The sequence below is a fragment of the Amphiprion ocellaris genome, chromosome 12 (genome assembly GCF_022539595.1).
Source record: "Amphiprion ocellaris isolate individual 3 ecotype Okinawa chromosome 12, ASM2253959v1, whole genome shotgun sequence".
Classification (NCBI taxonomy): domain Eukaryota; kingdom Metazoa; phylum Chordata; class Actinopteri; family Pomacentridae; genus Amphiprion; species Amphiprion ocellaris.
In genome coordinates, this window is record NC_072777.1 from 32,622,479 (window position 1) to 32,645,047 (window position 22,569).

The following is a 22,569-nucleotide window of genomic DNA, read 5'->3' on the forward strand; positions in this document are numbered from 1 at the left end:
AGCAGTTGGGTAAGTGGAGAGAGAGACCAGGACTTGAGAGATTTATAGATTTTAAGGAATACAACAGCATTAAATTACATCTAAGCAAGACAGAAGGGGCTTCTTTGCATGGGAAAAAACATCTAAATATCACTACCTTCCTAAAATAATGGCCTAAGTCATTTTTAGACAAAAATAATTTTTTTGCCTAAATCATCTCATGATGCTGGCCACCTCTGGTAAAATCGCCTACATCCTCAGTTGAATAGATTATGCAATTCAGTGTGGTGTGGTTCAGTTTTTTGTGTTTTCTGAAAAGCATGTAAAAATGACTTAGGCCATTATTTTAAGAGGGTGTCGATATGTAACTTTGACAAACAGAGATCAGTTTTTAAGGGTTTTCTCAATGACTCAAAAGGGACTTTGATTTTTATCAAGTAACAAAGATGAAATACATTGCATGATTTTAGAACAGAAACCTGCTTTATTTTAAATGGAACACATTTAGGTTACATTTTCTCCAAAGCTCTTTACAACATCCCTCTCATGAACGCAGTGATTTTGGATTAACTGTCCTGCTGATAAATGGTCAGTGTGACCAAACCACTGAGATGGTAGCTACTGAAACTGTCACCTCCTTCGAGCCGGAGTTGAACCAGCGACCTAAGGATGTCTGTTAGTGTCACTCTACAGTCCTCCGCTCTACCAACTGAGCTATCGAAGGGGCTGAAGGTCTGACTGTATATAGAGGACAACAACCTGATTCAAGCTGTATTAACTGTAGGGCTTGAATCAACCAAATCAAACTTTGGTGAATAAAAATTACCATACAACCAATTGATTGGTCATGATGACAAAAGAAATCTGCATTTTATCTCTGAATGGACAAAGTCAACCACAGTGCACTTTGCCTGCTAACGTAATTGGTCTAAATGAATTTATATTTTTTTAGTTTTATCAATATAAAAGGCGTGTATTTGCAGCATATTAAATTATTTTAACTTCATTAATTTATGCGAGTGATAACCATTTCAGAGCTGTCCAGTATGCACCTGCCCATATTCATTTTATTTTTGAAATTAGAGCTGCATCAACAATAAGAACTATTGAGGAATAGAACACAAACAAGTTAGCTGCTGTTCTTAGATGATCTGACATGTTGGTTGTCAAGCTGTGATATAAAACTGCTGTGTGCAAAGTTTACTCTTGACTTTTGTCCATCCATTTGAACATAATGCAGCCGAACAGACTACTTTTTTTTTTTTTAATTACATAATGTCAATTAATTTGGAGTTGACACTTAGTAAATGTTCAGTAGGTGTTAAATAAGTTAGACCTAGCAGCATCCTTTTGTTTAGAAGAGTTGAAAGTTGTGAAAATATGGAAGCGTTTACAGGTAATGTGTTCCTTCTGCTGGCAGAAATAACGGATTAATCCAGGAAAGTTACTGATGCAGCTCTTTTCTTAGGAAAACATTAGAAATGGAAACATTAGCGATTGTCTGACTAATGAGAATTTGCTCAGATTGAGAGCATATTTACCAGCAGATAGACAATAATGCATATTGTTTTCCAACTGTCACTTTATGTCTGGAATTTTAAGGAATAATGTGCCTTAATTCTGTCCAATAGATAAATTGCAGTCACTATTTTCAAACTGTCAGACTTCTAATATTGTTTTTTTATGCTGTTGTTGTTCAAGATCTTTTAAAAAAAAATGTGGTGAGAAAATTCCCAGAACCTCTCATCCCAAATTGCACCTTTCGCCTTGTGAAAGTCGTCTCTCTTCCTGCTGCCAAGCCTTTCCTCTCAAATGTGCACATGAATGGGCGTACATATGTGTGCATCTGTGCTCCGAGGTGACACACACATGGTTTTCTCATATCTGTTTTACAGCCTTTTGCTGTGTAACCCTGACCAGTGTCTAACCATCTGTCCTGCTCTCTGGATGCCTGTAATAAGCAGCTACCCCCCTCTGTCCTCTCTGCCCTCCCCCACCAGGGACACTCTCCCCTATCATCAGAAAGGTAACACAACAACACAACAAAAGTCAAACATGGACACTCAACCTGAAAACACAAACACATGATTTTATTTCCAGTGTAGGTGTCAGTGTGAGAGTTCGAGAGGTTCAGTATCAGTCGCTCAGACTAAAATACTCTCTCACACGCCCACGTTCACAGGTACACAAGGTCACACACACTGAAGGCGGTTTATTTCATTTCCTTCACACCTTCACACCTGCGTGGCTGACACCAGCCTCGGCGGATGGCTCACACAAACACGAGTAGACACACACATATGCTTTCCATACAGTAATGAAGACAAAGCCGCGCATTCACAAGCACTCAGTTATCAAAACGATCCAGCTGGGAAACGTTGCGGCTGCAGAGAGACTCCCATAAGTCTTTGTGAGGAGATAATAACACACACGTACAGTGAAGCTGGTGTGGAAAGGACGAGGGTGGTTTCCTGTGTGTTGCTGTGGAGGTTTGCTCTCTTTTAGATGTTGTGTGTGTTTGTTGATGGATAACTGGTTTCTTTAGGCCTGTGTGTGAATTTTGATACCTGATGTTCATGAAAATGTTTAGTCATTTAATTTTTCTTAGCTGCCAGCCAGTTTTAGCAACACAAGCTAAAGACATACTAACCAAAGTTTTGTCTTGCATTATTAATTTTTCTATATCTTAAGGATTTGGAGGCTACAACTGTTGCCATCTTTTCACTGTTGCCATGACTACAGGTATCAAGACTGTTAATTTTTCCACGTCCTTGTGTCTTGTGTGACAAATTATTCACACCTTTCACTTAAAGAGGAAATGAAACAACCAAATTCTGGCGAGTTATGTCCAGAATTAAATGTGTTGGAATTTATTGTTGAAAGAAATTTAAGCCTAAAACAGTTGCACAATAAAATCAAATGCAATCGAATGAAAAATCCTACTGACGTCACAGAAAAATTAGTATAAGTATTTAAGTGAAAGTCCTGCTTTGGTCCCACTGACTGATATATTATTCTATCTGCTATCATTGTTTATTAATAACAAAGCATTGGTGTGTCAGCAGCATGTTACTGTTTGAGCCACTGCAGGTGGAGCTGGTTTGAACTACTTTATAATCAGTTTTATATACTAGGAGAGCAAATAAATCTGAGGAAAGAAGAAAAGAGTTTTAATGTAAAAAATCTGTTTTCAGTTTTTAAACTTTTTCTCTCTCTTTTTGATTTCTGATTGGATCATTTTATCATTTATTGAAATTTAACCATGTGAGAAGTTTAGCTATTCTTGAGCTACATTATATTTTATAGTGCACCAACCATCATGTATCTAAAATGGACTAACATGGACTAAAGTCCCTTCCACTGGTTGACTAAACCACTAAAAACTCATCCTTGTCTATCAAAGTTACACATTTAGAAGTTTGTCTGTGAAAATAATCTTCAAATGACTTAGATTACTTAGATCTATAAAGTCCATCCCTTTTTCACAACCAACCACTGTGCCACTAGCTAGAACTACTTTACACTAATTACGTGATGTTTGAGCTGTAAACCAGTTTTGACGAAGAATAATATTACCGAAAGCTCCACTCTGCAAGTTGACAGGATTGGATCGCTAGTTTTGTTACTTATGAAACCCTGGAAGTCTGCAGATTGAAGTTTGAAGGTGGAAATGCTCAGTCATGGTGCTGACTGATGATTTCATTCATGATTCCTTCCAGCATATAAAAACAACATATTGACATGTTAATGAAGTAAAAATAAAAATCATTTTCAGAGATACAAATGTGTATCTGGAAGCAGCAGCTCTTATATACCCATAGTGCTGTATGCATACATGCAGGAGCTAAGGAGGTGTGAACAGGAAGGGAGTTGGTCAGAGTTCGTATATGTCATATAAATCTATAGATAAACGGTGTCTTAAGCCAACGAAATAAAATGTGTGCCTTCGAGGCAGCCTATTAAAAATCAAAGCTTGGAGATGTGTTGCTCGGTAACCTGCTAAATAGAGTGTCTGGTTCTGTGAACTGTTAAGGAGTTGGGTGTCGAATTGCGTCGTCTGAGCCGAGCCCAGGATACCTTACATACTGTACTGCATGTGTGTGCATGTGGCAACTCAGCTGAGAGTGTCTTTACATACACAAGTGTATGTGTGTGTGTGTGTGTGTGTGTGTGTGTGTGTGTGTGTGTGTGTGTGTGTGTGTGTGTGTGTGTGTGTGTGTGTTTGACTGAAGTGAAGTGAGAAGAGGCAAGAATTTTTCAATGAGGACATCTGAAACTTTCCTTGGGGTGTTAGCAGGCTTAGTGAATCTTTCTGAACCAAATTTGCTGACAGAATTAGGACTGTGTGCTATCTAGGGCTGAGCGATATATAGCTGAAAAATGTCATCATGAGATGCATCATTTCAGTCAATATTATACTTTTTATTGCCCTATCTGCAATAAAGACCATGAAAAATAATGTTTAATTTTGATTTAGCTGCTTTAGGCTATTTATCAAAACACACAGGTAATAATTTTACTGTCAACACAACACTGAAAAGTATAGACGAATACAAATAAATAAGCTTAAAAGAATGATCTTACCATGGTGCACATTACATAAAGAAAGCAAAGGCACGTGGAGGGCGACCAGAGTGAAGCTTTTGTGCCCACTCAGGCTAAGGTGGTTTGGACTCAATGTCACTGGACAAAGAGCCCACACCGGCCTCTGTGTGCACCCCGAGGGCAAGTCTGTCAACTGGCCACTGGAAGTGAATCGCTTAGATGGTAGATATTTTTAGATCATGAATTCTATCTGGGAAGGGCAATCATCGGTCCTCACCAGCCTAAACTCTGCCAAGACAGGTGCAGACAGGGGTGACAGGAGACCCAGGTGTTGGCGGACTAGCGTACCTTGGGAGACCTACATGGAAGCCACAATGAGCGAAGGAGGGCGAAGGGGCTCCATTATCAAGGAGTATGATAGGCTGTTTATGAGCCAGTGAGGGAGCACACTTTTGGTTTGTTCATGCAACTGAACTTTGCATTTTTGCTATGTGATTTCACATTTTGCATCTTATGCATGAAAGTCATTTTAGCACTCAGGTCTAGTGCCAACAAGCACATTTATAGTTTCAGTGACATGTCATAGGTGTACTGCTGCACTGTGCTATGATTTTTACATGTAGCTATCTAAAGCCCTATTCGCATGGGATTAGTATTACCCGGGGATCTCTGGTAATTTGTGAATTACTCCCCCACGTTTGTGTTTCTTGCAGTTCACACGGGATAAGCGAAGTCTATATTTTACTCGAATTTACTGACATTACAGCCTGGATACGAGGTCAAATCTGTGCACGTCGCAACATCCACTGTTGTTAGGATTATGTAAAGCTTGTGGTTCGGGTTAAAATGATCACTTTTAACGTGGTATGTAGTCGTCATGGCAACAGTAAATATGTCAAAGCAGCAACGTGACTTGAGAACAGCGGGCAGCGTTGTCAGGATAGCGGGCCGTCAGGGCGTTTGTATTGAGCCTGTTGAAAGATAGACCTAGAAAAATGTTTCTCACTGAATGCTGCTACGCATGTCATCCATCTCAGTATCTTCCCAAATTTCCTTCTTCTTGTTGATCTGATTTTGCCGTTTCTGTGAATGGATCATAGGCCTGTTGTGAATCGGCCTACTCCTGCATTTGCACCTAAAATACTGTCAATAATTTCCACCGCAGTCTCCAGAATTCAACCAGGAAAGAGGTAGAAAAAGATGCGCAATAAAAAAAATAACTAAAATACCCCCCGATTACAGATGTGCAGATTCCCCCAGGACTAGTATTATCACAGGACATCGGCGTTTAGCAAAATATGGTTGATAATTTGCGGTGGAATTTTTACTTTACAAATTACAGACATGGTGCATTCGTATGAGATTAAGATCACAGACATCCTCCACAATTAGTACAAATCACCACTGGTCCGGAGGTAATACTAATCTCATACGAATAGTACATAAGTCATCATCCTTGTAATCCCATCTTACCCACTGTGCTCTGTTAAAACACTAGGAACCCATTTTGAAGGGCTTCTCAAAGTCTTTCCTCCAAAGTCTGCATCTGATTTAAAGTTCAAATGTGTTCAAATATCCATACTTCCAGACAATGTAGTACACCAGAAAAAGATCTAACTTGCACCAATGCATAGTGTGGATGGTCAAAGTTTATGGCAAATTATGATGAAGTAATCTATCCCAATTGTATGCATACTGCATTAAACATTACGTACTTTATGAGAGCAACTGTTGTATGTACTTAAAGTAAAAATCAAGTATTCAATTTGGAATGCAAATAAAGATCAACACAGTGGAGATGCTCAAAAGGACATAGCGGGTTTGTATGAGGAGTTGGGAGTCACACTGGACTTATACAATAATAACTAAATAATAACTGAATAACTGCAGTGGCTGTCCTACTTCTGACCAGATGTTGGTTTTATTTAGAGAGTGAAGGAGATAATTATCCATTTTCTGCCTGTTTAGGCATTTTAATACACTACTACAAAAACTGCAAAAACTCAATCAGAAACACATGAAAATCTGAATGCATTTGTTTTTAGTAGTGACCATGTAATGTGTTCAGTCTGTGGTGCGCCAATCGGGAGTGTGTGTGTTTGTGTAACACACATCTGTGTGTTTGGTGTTAATCCCTGTCCTTGCTCAGCAGTCACACACTCGGAGCTGTTTGTCCCCTGCGGGCTACAGTAGCTCCTTCAGTGTGTTTGTGAGCCTGCCGAACTGAATACAGTAAAGCCTCTTCACTGTAGTCACCGATCAATACTAGCGATCAGAGGCCGATCATCAATACTGTTCCATCTGCTACCATTTGGCCGAATAAACACCACACAGTGACAGCAGATGCTTGCAGCTGCTCAGCGTTTCAACAGCAGTACATGACTGATTTTAAGATACAAGCTGATTAAAAGAAACGTCTTTAAAAATACACTCAGATGTACAAACAAATGACAGACAAACCCACACACAGGCCTACAGTATGAACACATCGTTAATGCGTTGAGCCGGATGTTGCTGTGACCTCTCTCTTTTTAGGCCTGACCCCAGCAGATGACCCTGGAGAGGGATTAGTCTCTGATTCGCCTAATTAACCCCTCAGCACACTGCTCAGACTGGAACAGCGGCTACAACAGCCTGCCGCTGCTATATTTATACTAACTTTTCGTTTTACGTTTGCTTTCTGTTCATTGAAAGCCTCCTCTACTTTTCATTCTCAAATAGAAAACAGAAAAAGAAGGAAAAGAGAATTTTCTGAGCTATTTTTTACCCCAAACCTGCAAAATCCATCCTCACTTCCAAAAACACATCTGACTAAACTCTGCTTCTTAACCGCATTTCCAAAAAGTTTTTCATCCACCTTGACCCATCCACTAATTCTCCTCTGGCCCCAGCTAACCCCTCTGTAATCCCCACGAAGCCTAAACAAGTGTATTTTGACTCTGGGGTTTGCAGAAAGGAAGCAGAGGTTGGATTTCCACAGGAGTTTTTAAACCGACAAAAACATCCACGGTGAAATCTGCGGAAATGAGCCTGTTAACATAACACACACATGCAGACACACACTGGGGTTAAGGAGAACGGAGGGTGAGCAATCAGCTTCCATTATATACACACTGGTAGAAAAATATCCAAACAAGTTAAATTAATAGTGAATGATTGGTATTGAAGCTTTTAGCAGGAGGACAGCTGGTGTTTTGGTAGAAATACAATGGATAAATGTTTAGAAAACATTTTAAAAATCTGCAACACCTGCAATATTTTGCTGAAGAACTCGGAGACTAGTCAGAAAATTTGTGTTTTAGTTGCAGATGTCACGGAACCCTTTCTCATTCCCAGGTGATCAGAACCTCTTGTTATCACATTTGAACACATTGGTTACCTTTATTTTAATTTTTCTAAGTATGAGGTGGTTTAATTGACCCGTAAAAGAAATCCCTGAAGTCCAGACATAGACACAATGAGAATGAAGTAAATTTTTCTCATCTGGTATCACCACTGTTGTTCCTTTTCATTCTAACAAGATTGCTTAGTAATTATTGGTTAGTGTTGTGAAAGTGCGTATTTTTACAGAAACAACAATCCTTGGATCTTCAGTCAGTGCAACTGGACTTCTCTTTTTGGTTCTTGAAGACATTTAGCCTAAAGAGAACTGAACCAAGTGAAAACATAATAGGCTAACACAGATCATGAACTTTAGGGAAAGTCCTGTGACTTAATTTTTGATTAAAATCACTTACGGATGCACATCAGACAACACAGATGCATAGGACTTGTTATTATGCTATTTTCTAGCCTGCTTGGATCAATATAACAAATACGCAGTAGACTGGCATCTGTTAATTTTACACATGACCACTACTGCTATTACTGTCTTTGTAGGACTCTTGTAGACTTGGAAAGATGATGAAATTTACATTACTGCTGCTCTCTAAACTTGAAAGACTCTTATGGGTCTGTCAATGTTGAATTTAAACACTTTGCAATTCTAACACTGGCACTAATAGCAAAGAAAAACTTGGTATGCATCTCAGAGATACCAGCCGCTTCAGCAGAACAGCAGTTTTTGATGTTCTGTGAATAAGAACAGGTTGGTTATTGTACTGAGCATCATTGAATTAAACCTCTGTTTTGCTCACTTGCTGCTGTCTGTGATAAATGATACTCTGCCTTAATACGGCAGAGCTCTTCAGTAGTTTATTGTGATGTACATCCATGTCTGTTTTCAGCCCCTTCGATAGCTCAGTTGGTAGAGCGGAGGACTGTAGAGAGACAGGAGCAGACATCCTTAGGTCGCTGGTTCGACTCCGGCTCGAAGGACATTTTCTGTGCTGTCAATCAACAACGTGGACTTTTTGTGTATCTCTGAGATGACTAGCAGCTTTGACAAAACGGCACTGTTTGACGTTCTGGAAAGAGAAGAGAGTGGAGATGGATTAAACTGCTATTTTGCTGGCTGCTGTTTGTGATAACTGATAATAATCCGTTTGTCATTGTGTACATATAGTCAATGTTTCAGCCCCTTCAATAGCTCAGTTGGTAGAGCGGAGGACTGTAGAGTGACACTAACAGACATCCTTAGGTTGCTGGTTCAACTCCGGCTCGAAGGAGGTGACATTTTCAGTAGTTACCATCTCAGGGGTTTGGTCACACTGACCATTTATCAGCAGGACAGTTAATCCAAAATCACTACGTTCATGAGAGTGATTGTTGAACCAGGATCACACCACCAGCGGTGAAGCACTGTAGTCAACCAAAGACCAATTTTAGTCTAAATACACATAAACAGTATTTTTGGCAAATTAACTCATTTTAATAACCTGAAATTAAATATATCACATGATTTTAGAATAGGTCGCATTTTCTCCAAAGCTCTTTACAACATCCCTTTTACGAACGCAGTGATTTTGGATTAACTTGCTGATAAATGGTCAGTGTGACCAAACCACTGAGATGGTAGCTACTGAAAATGTCACCTCCTTCGAGCCGGAGTTGAACCAGCGACCTAAGGATGTCTGTTAGTGTCACTCTACAGTCCTCCGCTCTACCAACTGAGCTATCGAAGGGGCTGAAGGTCTGACTGTATATAGAGGACAACAACCTAATCATGATTCAAGCTGTATTAACTGTAGGGCTTGAATCAACCAAATAATACTTTGGTTAACAAAAATTATCATACAACCAATTGATTGGTCATGATGACAAAAGAAATCTGCATTTTATCTCTAGATCAATAAAATGGACCACAGTACACTTTGCCTGCTGGCATAATTAGTCTAAATGAATTTATATTTTTTTGGTTTTATCAACATAAAAGGCAACATATTAAAATCATTTTACCCTCATTAATTTATACGAGTGATAAACAACTGAGAGCTGACCAGTATGCACCTACCCATATTCATTTAATTTCTGAAATTACAACTGCATTAGCCAAAGATAGATCTTAGCCTAAATATACATAAGTAGTTGGTTTTTGCAGCAAATTAAATCATTTTAATGACCTGAGATTTAAAATAAAGCAGATTTCTGTTCTAAAATCATGCAATTATTTTTGTTAACCAAGCACTGATTTGGTTTATTCAAGCCCTACAGTTAATACAGCTTGAATCATGATTAGGTTGTTGTTCTCTACATACAATCAAACCTTCAGCCCCTTCGATAGCTCAGTTGGTAGAGCGGAGGACTGTAGAGTGACAGTAACAGACATCCTTAAGTCGCTGGTTCAAATCCGGCTCGAAGGAAATTTTCTGTGCTCACTGGGCTGCTGAAGGTTTGAATAAATGTCAAATTTCTCCCGATTGTTAGGGCAGTATCTTGAGTAGTAAGTGGCTGCATATCTGAATGTTAGGGGTCAAATATATATCTGTGCTTTCTATGCATGCACATTACCACTGAGCATGCTCATTACTGCCCCTGTACGACTCGCACACATTTATGGGAATTATAGAATTTACTTCACCTGGACAGGAGTGGACTCTAATGACCTCACTGATGCAGAAAGTGTAACATTGACCTTATGGCACCAACACTCGTCCAACCTCCTCATGCTGTTGTTTTAAACTAGAAAGACTCCTATACATCTGTCTCTGTCAAATAATAACATGAACACTTGCTGTATCTCTGGGACGACTAGCAGCTTTGACAAAACAGCAGTGTTTGACGTTCTGGAAAGAGAATAGAGTATAGATGGATTAAAGTGCTATTTTGCTCGCTGCTGTTTGTGATAACTGATACTCATAATTTGTTTGTCATTGTGTACATATAGTCACTGTTTCAGCCCCTTCGATAGCTCTGTTGGTAGAGTGGAGGACTGTAGAGTGACAGTAACAGACATCCTTAGGTCGCTGGTTCAAATCCGGCTCGAAGGACATTTTCTGTGTTCATTGGGCTGTTGGTGGTTTAATCTCTGGGTCACACTGACAACATGCAAGGAGGACAGTTAATCTCAAATTTCCCTAATTGTTAGGCCAATGTCTTAAAGAGTAGGTGATTGAATTTGTTGTGCGAATCAGTGGCTCATGTACCTGTGCATATATGAATAATTTAAAAACCCACAGACCTGGAAAAGCTTCCTGCCCAACCTTCTCTTCCTGCTTTCTCGTCTGATCGTCATGTGTGTTCTCTATTTTTGTGAACATGTGACAGTCCTGCTTCTGTGACTTTGCACTGTAAGACCCTGACTTCTACATTGTGTTACATCTGCTTTTCATCGCCTTCTGATACGCCTCAACTCCAAAATAGAAAGGCCTCTATTTTTACTTTTTTATGACCCTTCATTTTATTGTGTCAGCAGCAGGAATGACTTTGGAAGAAATCTTAAACTGTAACTTCTTTAGTTTGGGACAAAATATTTGCTTGAAGCACGATTGATTTGATGGAATGAGAAATCTTTGTTAATGATTCACACACTGGAGGACAAATTATAGTTTTCAGATTCCAATTCTTATTGTCAGTGCTGCAGCCTTTGAAGTATTGTTACAGGTGTGTCCTATTTCCACAAAAAGCTCACATGAATAGAGCTGCATGTTATATTTACTACAAACATATGATGAGTGATTTGTGTTTGTCAGTTCAAGATTTTTTTTTAATCAAAGCATGCATGTCCCTGACAGCTAAGTAAATTATAAATGTTATGTTAAACTAAAGCATTTTTCTGCCATTTATGCTGCACATTCACATTATTTCACCTTTTGTGTTTGACTATTTGCTCATCAGTAACTCCGATATTTTATTTTTACAGTAAACTAACAGGTCTTTGGTTTGAGATTCTTTATTTGTATGTAAATATGTAGAGATTAATAAAAAGGGCTTTTTTAAAAAAAAGAATTAACAGACATTTTACAGGTTTCTCAGTTTTGTTAAAATACACAGAATAGCTAGTGAAATCAGCATATGTGACTAAAATTAGTTTAGTTTGTTTTTTTTTTTTTTTTACTGTATTTAAATCGATAAAATTATTGTTATTTTGACAGATATTTGATGTCATTTGAAAGAAAAATTATAGCTATTAAGGAATGAATAATGGTAACTATTCGGTAAAATCACAGAAAAAAGGATTAATTTACATGTTGACTGTAAAGAAAAAGGACCAAACTGTAAATGCAATCCACGTTAAAAATATAAAATTTTTACAAATGGTAATTTGTTCTTTTACAGCATTTGAGTCATAAAATTATACATTTTTTTGCTGTATTTAAATCAGCATAAAGAAAGAAAGAAAGAGGTTTTTTTACATCAAGGGTTGAAAAATAGTAATAGACAAGATTTAATTTTTTAACAGATTTTTACCTGTTTTGTTAAATTACAGATAATGTTTTTTAAACCACAGACAAAGGGACTCATTTAAACTGTAAGAGCAACAAACAAACAAACAAACAAACAAACAAAATAAATGCCCGAAACTGGACATAGTGTTCATAAAAAAGATCTGGATTTTGAGAAATAGTAATTTGTTCTTTTACCTTTGACCGTAAAATGACACAATCTTTTTACTGTATTTAAATATCATTATTTTACAGATATATGCAGTTATATTCACAGTCTTTTAATGTATTTTTAGCACCCTTGCTGCCAGATTTTCAGGTTTTGTTCTTTTTCATTGTTTTTTTAAGCAGTGTTTATAGGCTCTTCCAGCTCATCACCTACATGACGTCAGGTATAAGAATGAGTTAGCTGCTTTTAGTGTGAGTTTTTTAGGGCATTGGTGTGTCTCTTGGTGTGTTGTCTGATCAGTAAATGCTTGAAACTCTACCTCATCTTCATGCTTTTCAGTCAAAAACTTTGATAAATCGATATATATTTTGCTTCTTTTGTCCTCCATAATTTCTCCTCTAGAGGATGATTATTGCTCGGTAATAATTCGGTAATAACGTGGGCTGTGATTGGCTGCGGTGAGGCCTGTATGTGGTTGGCTGCCAGCCCGTGTGATTGACAGCTCTACCTGGGTGGCGGGAGGCAGTGACAGCTCTGTCGCTGTGGAAACAAACACAGCGAACCGACCGGCCAATCAGGGCCGAGCGAGAGCCCCGGGGATCCATCTAACACATGCTGAAGATTTCCTCAAGACCAAAACACACATAAACACACACACATACACACATATTCTTGTGTGCACTATACGGCTTGGTTGGATATACGGCTATATACGTGCTGAGGTTTATTTGTGTGCGTGTGTGCGTTGACTTGATGTGTGTTTTCTGCCCGTGTGGTGTGGTCTTCTTTCGACACCGTCTCCGGGTCGTTGACGTAGTTGTCATGGGAGACTGCTCTCCGGACCGACGTACACACTCATACGCAAATATGCTCATGCACACACATCAGGGGACGAAGGTCAGCTTGTATTAAAAGACCAAATAAACCAAGTGTTCACACCAGCAACCCACTGCAGACAGAAAGAAAGCGGTGAAAGCGACAGGAGGAAACCTGTGGATTTGGAGGGGAGCTGCAGAAGGAAATATCTTTCATGTCGGATGGCTTTATAGGAAGGCTGATCCTCACCTGGATGGCAGGAGGTCAAACACACCTGCACTGGAGGAGAAACCTTGGAAAATGTAGTTTAACTGAGCTTTGACCTCATTACAGGGACTGTTGATGTCACAAAACCAGAACTTTAGTGGTCAATATCACGGAAATTCAAACATTCATGATACCAGTTTCGATATCAAGGCAGAAAACAACCCAGTTAATAGAATGAATATCAACATTAACACTTTAAATCAACCAGAATATGTCTTTTTGAATGCTGTGTGAAGATGCAGCTGTTTAGACACACTAGCATTTCAGGATATGAATATTGTAATGGGATGGATGGAGGGATAAATAGATGGATTGTGCTGGTGGAAGAAATAAGATGCCAAAATTACTGATATTTAGAGTAAAGATGCAAATTGTTAATATTTACCAAAAAAAAAAAAAAATGCAGAATCACTGGCATTTACAGTAAAAGGAGTTTTTAATATGTCAAAGTACAGTGTGAAAACAGAACGAATAATAACGTAGTTAATATAAAGCAGGGGTGTCAAACATGCGGCCCACGGGCCAAAACCAGCCCACCAGAGGGTCCAATCCGGCCCGAAGAACGACTTTGTAAAGTGTAAAAATTTCAGAAGTGAAAATGAATACTTCCTGTGAAAATATTTTTAAAAACTTTGAATATTGTGCAATATAGTGTCAGTCAGCAGCTTCAGTATGACAGAGTTTAGTGTGTTGATGCGCTGCCACAACGTTTATGCATTTTCTTTGTATAAATTTTTTACATTTACGAGGCAGATGGATACCTTAACCTTTTCCTTAAAAGTTCCCACTTTAGTTTGTGTGGTGTGTTAGGATTACTACACAGATGTGGAAATTTAAAATAGTTTAAAGTTGTAAAATACTATATTGTGCAGTTCCAGACTAAATGTTTTGTGCTTTTTATAGACACACTGTCATCTGTAAGTTGTGATGCACAAATGATAAACTGAGGGTTAATATTGTTGAAATTTCACTTACTTTTCTTAAGAAATTTTAGTTTGTTTATAGTGTTTTGTAAAAAGATAGTTCATTAAATGTGAACATTGTCAGAATGTACTTTTTTGCACTAAAACAAAGAAAAAATTTGGACTTAATTATTGGTTGTTATCTTACCATTTTACTGGCGCGGCCCACTTAAGATCAAACTGGGCTAAATGTGGCCCCTGAGCTAAGATGACTTTGACACCCCTGATATAAAGGAACAGCTGAAGTTATTTCAGCTTTTCTGTCGATCATTTTTTTTCCCTTCAAGTGTAACACTGTTTGCATTTTGACTTTTGGCTGTTTTGAACTCGTCTCCGATCGTTAGCTAAGTAACTAAATATATTCATACATGACTTTAGAGCTGATTCTCCCCCCAGAAGTTGTAGTGGACATGTTGCATCATTCCACATCATTCTGAGACATCATAGTCTCCAGTAGCCTTCATATTCCAGCCATGCTACTTTCACTACCATAGAGAGTCACACTTTCAGAATATTGGTGTTGATTTTGTAATAACGGAGAGGCTGTACTTTTGTACTAATCAATTATTGTGACAAAATTCATAGGAAAAGTAGTTCATTTTTAGTCTTTTTGGTTTAAATACATCAAAAAATCCAACAGAGACCTACAGCCCAGTGAGTATTGGACTATTCCCTGATGACCTCTAGTAATTTGTAATAACTGCCAATGTCATCTGTAATTTTAATCCCTATATTTCACCAAACACAGACGTCTCGTGATAATATTAGTCCGAATTAGCATCTCTGTGATTTGAAGTCTAATGTGCAAGATTCTTTATTTTCTCTGCACCTTTCTTTGTCTCTTTCCCGCTTCGGAATATGGAGGCTGTGCTTGCTATTGTAGATAAAAGTTGCTTCATCGATGCATTCACAGAAAGTTCAGATGAGATGATCCATGGCACCAATCGATAAGGGACAATTTGCTGTCTTTCAGCAGGTTTAACAGTTAGGATTTGGCAGCTATTCGTATCCTATTTGGGGGTTTAATGTCAGCGAATTTATGTAAAACAAACAGACTGCTTATTCTGCATGAATGTGCCACATGAAACACAGACGTGGGGAGTGATTTCTACATTACTTCAGGTCCCCAGGTAATTCTAGTCCTGTGGAAATAGAGCTGCCTGTCGTTAAAGAGAGCTGCTTTGTCCTCTAACTGCAGCACCGTGTTACCATCCACTCAGCTGTCCTGCTGCTCTGGTTGTTCACTGTCAAAGGAGTGACCTTGGTGCTATTTCAGAGTGATTTAGTGGCTTTGTACACACTTACCAACCTGCTTCTTCCCTTTTGTGTGTTTAGTAACAATTGCCAGGAGTGGCCGTGTGCTTGTACAGTATGTAGACGTCTTTTAAAGATTTAAATGTCATAATGTCCATGTTTAAAGTCTTGTTTTCTACCGCTGTTCAGCAATCTTGCTCTTTCCTGGTTCTATTACTACTGCTCCTTTTTCATTCATTTTGCTTGTTTGATCACATCTCCTTTCAACTCCTCATATCCCTCTCTGTGTTTATTTCATTCTCTCTCCCTCTTTCTCTCTGTTTATGTCTCCTTCTCCCCCCGTCTGTCCTTTTTTTTTCGCCCTCCGTCTCTTTTTCGTCCCTCTCCGGCCGTCATAAATCGCTCTCTTGTTGGCTGTTGAAGTGTGAGGAATGGCAGATCTGATGGTTTCTCACAGCTGTTGCAGGCGTTCCCAGGTTCACCTCGCCGCACTGCCCTCTGTGGTCCTGGCTTTCAGACCTGAAGGCAAAATATACAAGACACGAATAGGGGTTTTAAATATTTGAGCTGCTTTGATGTGTGCTTGATTTATCTTGTCAAATTGTCCAACAAGAGAACACATCTCAGCCAGAATGAAGATAAACCAGGCGCTGCTTTTTTAAGCCCTCATGCCAAACTATTGCTTTTTTGGGGCCTGTTGAGGTTATTGATTACTAAAATATGTGTAACCTAAATCAGATAAATATGAATCTGGTTCTTTTAGCTTAGCAAGAACACTGGAAACAAGAGAAACGGCTACACTGTAAAAGATTGTCAGGATAAACACTGAAAATCTGGGAGGAGGGGCACCAGAAAAATAAGTTAAAAGACGGTGGAATACTGTGATATTAAAGCACAGTGAAAACAACATCAAATATGAAAAATAATTATATTTTAGTAGATGTATATACTGCAAAACTTTGCAATTCTACAGCTAAATATTGTGAAAGAACTGATTACTATTTGTAAAAATATGCGTTTTTGATGAGGACTGTATGCACATGTTTATTTATATATTTTTACAATCAACATGTAAATAATTCTTTTTTCTATGATCTTACTACATATTTCACACATACACTACTGTTCAAAAGTTTCAGGTCCCTTAGAAATGTCCTTATTTTTGAAAGAAAAGCAGTTTTTTCTCAATGAAGATGACATTAATTTATTCAGAAATCCAGTCTAGACATTGTTAATGTGGTAAATGACTATTGTAGCTGGAAACAGCTGGTTTTTAATGGAATATCTCCATAGGGGTACAGAGGAACATTTCCAGCAACCATCACTCCTGTGTTCTAATGCTACATTGTGTTAGCTAATGGTGTTGAAAGGCTAATTGATGATTAGAAAACCTTTGTGCAATTATGTTAGCACATGGATAAAAACGTGAGTTTTCATGGAGAACGATCAATTTGGGTGACCCCAAACTTTTGAACGGTACTGTATATACTAGGGCTGTCAAAATTAATGCGCTAAGCGGGATTCATCCATCATCATGGTTGATCTGATTAAAAATTTTAACGCAATTAACCCATCTCCAGCGCATAATGACTCAAAATCCCTGATACATCTCTGGCAATGCATTTCGGGCAGTTTGTCCAAGTAGACTTACCGTCGTGCACATGGCCAGTTGATCTGGTAGCGGCAGAACCAAGCAACTCGAAGTGGAAGACGCTAAACAGCACGTTGGCCTTTTGGTGGGAAATTTGAATACAAAAACCACCAAGACGGAACAGTCGAGCGACATACAGTAATATGCACACTCTGCAGGAAGGAATTTTCTTTTCATCGAAGCACTTCCAGCTTAAAGTACCACATTAATGCAAAACATGCATTAGTCGGGGATTCTGCTCACACTTCGGCTAACATGTTGCTTTAAAAATGAATGATATTTAATTGTAATTATTTAAAATTACTCCACAGAAACCCTGTGATTAATCTGATTAAAAATTGTTATCATTCAACAGCACTAATATATACACTAACATATGTAGACAATTTCATATTTTTTTCGTTCATTTGGAGTTAACAGTAGACTGATTAGGTTTCGGCAGACTCACAAAACATGTTCTTAGAAGTAACTAAAATATTCATCTATATATGTATGTATATGAGAACAAATTGATTTATGAGTTCCTTGCTGTAGTTTTACACAACAGGGAAAATCTGTACAATAACAGGAAATTGTTTCACAAAAAATTACAGTTTAAAAATAGTGATTTTTATAGGATATGAAATGAGTTGCAGGTGTCTGTGAATGGTAATAGTACTGTTTGACTCAGAACATATTCTTATGGCTGTGCTATTAGTTTTCACTTTATTTATGAGCTCTTGCCTCCATCACATTATTCCCTCTAACCTAATAATATTGTGAGCAGGTGGTCAGCGTCACACTGTAAATATTGACTTACTGAAGCCCCCTTGCACCTTGTGCCCAGGAGAGCAGTCGCTCTGTTGTTGTATGAAGACGCAGTGTCCTGTGTCAGCACAGTCTCGCAGCACATTGCCAGATATCCTCTCACCATTCCCCACCTCTCAGCGGCGCTCCCACCCCCACCGACCCAAACACAGACACCCACCGGCTCATTCCAGAACCTGGGCTCATTCCAGAACCTGGACTCACAGCACAGCGTGATCCCACAGCCATCATGTGACCCCTCCAACTCCAATGCTGATACCTTAGGACTCATCCAAACTGATCACCTAAACAAGAAAAAAACCTGGGAGTTTGTATAAGATACAATATGATAAGATACCATAAGATAAAATAAAAACATAAGATAAATTAAGGTACAATAAGATACCATAAGATTAAAAAATGATAACATACAATGAGATACAAAAATGATAAAATACAATAAGATAAGATGTGATACGAAAAGATGTGATAAGATACTATAAGATAATATATGATACAATACAGTAAGATATGATAAGGTGCAAAATCTTGTGCCAGGTATTGCTCAGAAGAAACCAAAATGTCATATTTATAAGTACATTGCAATACTGAAATAAAAGTAAGCTAAAAATAAGGCAGGAATAGAACCGTAAATAGTAATTCTGGCAATTATACTAAGATAAGAATAAATATCACACAAATATTCAATATTGTACCTTTAAAATGAGATGAAAATCAAATATTGCACATTACATTGACAGTGTTGTAAATGAAAGTGAAATATTGCACTTGGAATCAAAATGTCGCAAATGAAAATTAAATATTACACATTAAATTAAAATTATTACACCTGAGAAATGAAAATGTATGTTAACTGTTGCACATTAAATATTGCACATGAAATAAAATGTTACAAATGATGTGGAAACTCATATTGCACAAACAATTCAAAAGTAATGTTACATAATGTTAAGTTAAATACTAACATTATTATGTCAACCCAACCCATTAAAATAAAGCATAGAATAGAATAGAAATATTTTATTGATTCCAAAGGAGAAATTCTGTTGTCACAGTATCAACCACAAAGAGTAAAATGACCACCAACTAGTACAAATAAATAAGAAATAAGAAAAACATACTGAAGTGCAAAATGCACAATATGTGATTTAAAAAGTACCAAAGTGAAAAATGCACTGTAAAGTGTCAAATAAGTATAAAAATTGAAATTAAAGTCCTGTATACAGCAGTGCAATGACATTGCAACAACAGATAACTGGAACAACAACGCAGATGCTGCAAAGCAGAGACTAAAGTTTGCTACTTTAAAGCTTTGTCTCAATCATGATATTATTGTTTTTATCTTGCAGCCATGCATTTAATTTTTTGTTATCCTTTTCAATACAAGTTTAGTTTATTTATATTTTCAGTTTCATACTATTACAAAGTAGATCTTGAATATATTATAATGTACCTTTACGAAACCCTACAGCAATAATGCAAATGATGTTGATATTATTGTTTTGATCTAAGTGTCTGAAATAGTATGAGTATAGATGTCCAATAATATCGACCCACCGATATTAGCATAAAAATGTAATATCGGTCAATATCATTATCAGTTTTTTTGCCTATGATGAAAACCGATGAAATAATGAGTGGATTTTGGGCATTTACCAACTCATAGAGTGAGGGACAGAGGGAGAGTCTGAACTGTTGTTTGAGACAATAAAAAAAGCCATTTTTTTCCATACCTTAAGTTGAAATAGTTTTTTTTTTATTTTGCACAGAAAATATTTACATTTGGAAAGCCTTGTTGCATTTGAGACAAGGCATCCAATGGGGCATCACAATAAAATTATTCATGATGTCTTAATTCCACCGCAGGAGATATGTGATGTTACCTAAAATTAGTTAAATAGCCCACATATATCGGTATCAGTTGATATCGGAATTGGAAATTCAGAGTTGGACAATATCAGTATATTGGTTATTGGCAAAAAAGCCAATATTAGACATCCCCATATAAGAGTGGCTATGACAAATGTGCAGCAATAACTTTTTTCACTGCTTGTCAGCAGTTTCCCTGAGATTCTTCCCGCCGTCACTCAGGCAGAGACTGGGCCAGAAGAGAGAGGATCAGATCATTATTATCACCAGCAGAGATAAACAAGTGGCGACCTCTGTCTTTCTCACCCCATCCTTCTTCCCCACTCCCTCCCTCCTCACTTTCACTCCCCCGGTGCTCCCTCACCCCGCCACCTCCGCCTCCCCCGTCCTCCGTCGCTCCTCCCCTCTCTCCTTGCCCCCATTGAGTGAATAGTGATCATGTCTGGCGTTTCATCGGCTCTTTGCACTTCTCTCCTCTATTAAGATTGATGGGCTGCTTGGCTATAAATGAGCATGCTAAGACTTTGACAGGGCCACGGTCAGGCAAGGGCTACATCCACATTAACACACACTCACACGTACATATGGAGCCTCACACCAGCGTCCCTATTAGCAGCAGAATGTCTGACTGGGGCCCAGGAAGGGCATGGAAGCAAACACACAGAAAATATATACACAAAGACACACCCCCTTATAGCAGACATGACCCTGTCAGTCACCTCCAGCAGCGTCAGAGCTTCTTCACTTATATATCACACTGGAAGACCATATTTCAGCGTTTGTCAGCGTTACGTGTTTTGCAACAGAGACCGGGACAAAATGGCAGCATGTGTAAGGTTACGCAGTCACGTAAATCTTCATTTTTCTGTTATGTCTGCTGTCCTCACTTAAAAAAAAAAAAAACAACTAAAAGGTGAAAATCTGGAAGCAACAATGCCAGAAAAAGGCAAACACTGGGGAAATAGCAGCAAATGTCTGTAAAATTGTATTTTAGCTGATTAAAATATGGATAAACAGTGTAAAGTTTGTGTTTAGTCTATTTGTATAAACACAGATTTTTCATTTGAATTATTTACAATTTTTGCCTCATTTTTGGGGTTGTTTTTTCACAGTCAACATGCTAATTAATACTATTTATGTGATCTTACTTGACAATATCTCTTATTAAAACAAAATTTATTGAATTAGCAATAATTAATGCCTGTTTTTTCTTTCAAACAACAGTAAATATCTGTATAAAAAAGAATTTTTGCAGATTTAAGTACAGTGAAAAATACACAATTCTTACGTTTAAACGTTGTAAAAGAATTATTTACCATTTATAAAAGTACAGATTTTTAATGTGCACATTATTTAAAGTTTTGATCTGGTTTTTACTTTTAACATGTAAATTAAAACTCATTTTTGGTGATTTCGATCTCCCACGCATTGTCTAACTTGACAAAATCCATGTATTAGCATGACGTTTTGGTGCTAGATCTTCACCGGCAAGTAGTTTGATATAAAGAGAGGTGCCATGTTAAACAGGAAGTGGCTGTAACTGTGGCTTCTCTGTTTGTACCAAAACACCTCACGGATGAAGGTGTAGAACTGAAGTGTTGCACGAATAAATGCATTTTAAGACAGTGTGCAGGATTCTGATTCTGAAAGTTTTGGATACGCTTGTCCCTCTCCTAAACACTTGCCTCACGAAATAGATGAGTGAAGACTTATCTTTTTTATCACAGCTAACTATCATCTGTAACAAAATCTAGGAAAATAGCAAACATTTTCTGTGTTTAGATTGATAGCTCGGAGGTCATTGTTGTTAAAACAGTAACATGAGATAGTGTGAAGAAAAGAGAAATGTACCTGAAATTAATGTCCACTTGCAGATTTATACCCACAGTCTACATCCAGTCAGTCAGACTATTGTGAAGGAAACCTTTGGTCCTGGCATTTAGGTGGTTAACCTCCCACCTAAACATTGCTGTAGACCAGACACAAACCTTCATGGCCACTGCACTACCCAAGCAGGGTAATGCACCCTACCTAACTATAAAATCTGCTCATGAATAGCTCGAGGAACATGACCAAGAGCCAAGGACATTGACCATTATGATCAAGCATTTGCAAAATGACTTGGAACAAGCCTAATACAGACCTGCAATCCACAAAATTATAATAAATCCAGCTCCAAATCGGTGTTAGACACCTCTAGTGTTCATGACTGGATGGGTCAGAATGGTTTTAATGTGTGACTAATAGATGTACTTGGTTAAATGTCGAAAAACGTCATGCGTGGGGTTAAAAAAAGACCTTTTTCACAAGAATCTTCTCCATTTTCTGGGCACCTACCACATTTAATATGCAACTGATTGATTTAAAAAGACTGACAGTAAAGAAATAAAGTAAAATGCAAAGATGTGTTTATTTGAAGAGTACTTGTGATTTGTCACAAACAAAACTAAACTCAGAACTAAAAGCATTCCCCTTAAAATCTAATTG

General features: G+C 37.9%; 6 non-coding genes across 6 annotated transcripts; 4 read left to right on the forward strand and 2 right to left on the reverse strand.

The window, feature by feature from the left end:
* Positions 1-614: 614 nt before the first annotated feature.
* On the reverse strand, positions 615-703 carry trnay-gua (transfer RNA tyrosine (anticodon GUA)). The gene is given in 2 exon segments: positions 615-650; positions 667-703. It is a non-coding gene; the product is annotated as a tRNA-Tyr (tRNA).
* An 8,049-nt stretch (positions 704-8,752) lies between these two features.
* On the forward strand, positions 8,753-8,841 carry trnay-gua (transfer RNA tyrosine (anticodon GUA)). The gene is given in 2 exon segments: positions 8,753-8,789; positions 8,806-8,841. It is a non-coding gene; the product is annotated as a tRNA-Tyr (tRNA).
* A 201-nt stretch (positions 8,842-9,042) lies between these two features.
* On the forward strand, positions 9,043-9,131 carry trnay-gua (transfer RNA tyrosine (anticodon GUA)). The gene is given in 2 exon segments: positions 9,043-9,079; positions 9,096-9,131. It is a non-coding gene; the product is annotated as a tRNA-Tyr (tRNA).
* A 367-nt stretch (positions 9,132-9,498) lies between these two features.
* Positions 9,499-9,587, reverse strand: trnay-gua (transfer RNA tyrosine (anticodon GUA)). Its single transcript is given in 2 exon segments — positions 9,499-9,534; positions 9,551-9,587. It is a non-coding gene; the product is annotated as a tRNA-Tyr (tRNA).
* A 589-nt stretch (positions 9,588-10,176) lies between these two features.
* trnay-gua (transfer RNA tyrosine (anticodon GUA)) lies at positions 10,177-10,265 on the forward strand. Its single transcript is given in 2 exon segments — positions 10,177-10,213; positions 10,230-10,265. It is a non-coding gene; the product is annotated as a tRNA-Tyr (tRNA).
* A 538-nt stretch (positions 10,266-10,803) lies between these two features.
* Positions 10,804-10,892, forward strand: trnay-gua (transfer RNA tyrosine (anticodon GUA)). The gene is given in 2 exon segments: positions 10,804-10,840; positions 10,857-10,892. It is a non-coding gene; the product is annotated as a tRNA-Tyr (tRNA).
* The last annotated feature ends 11,677 nt before the right edge of the window (positions 10,893-22,569 follow it).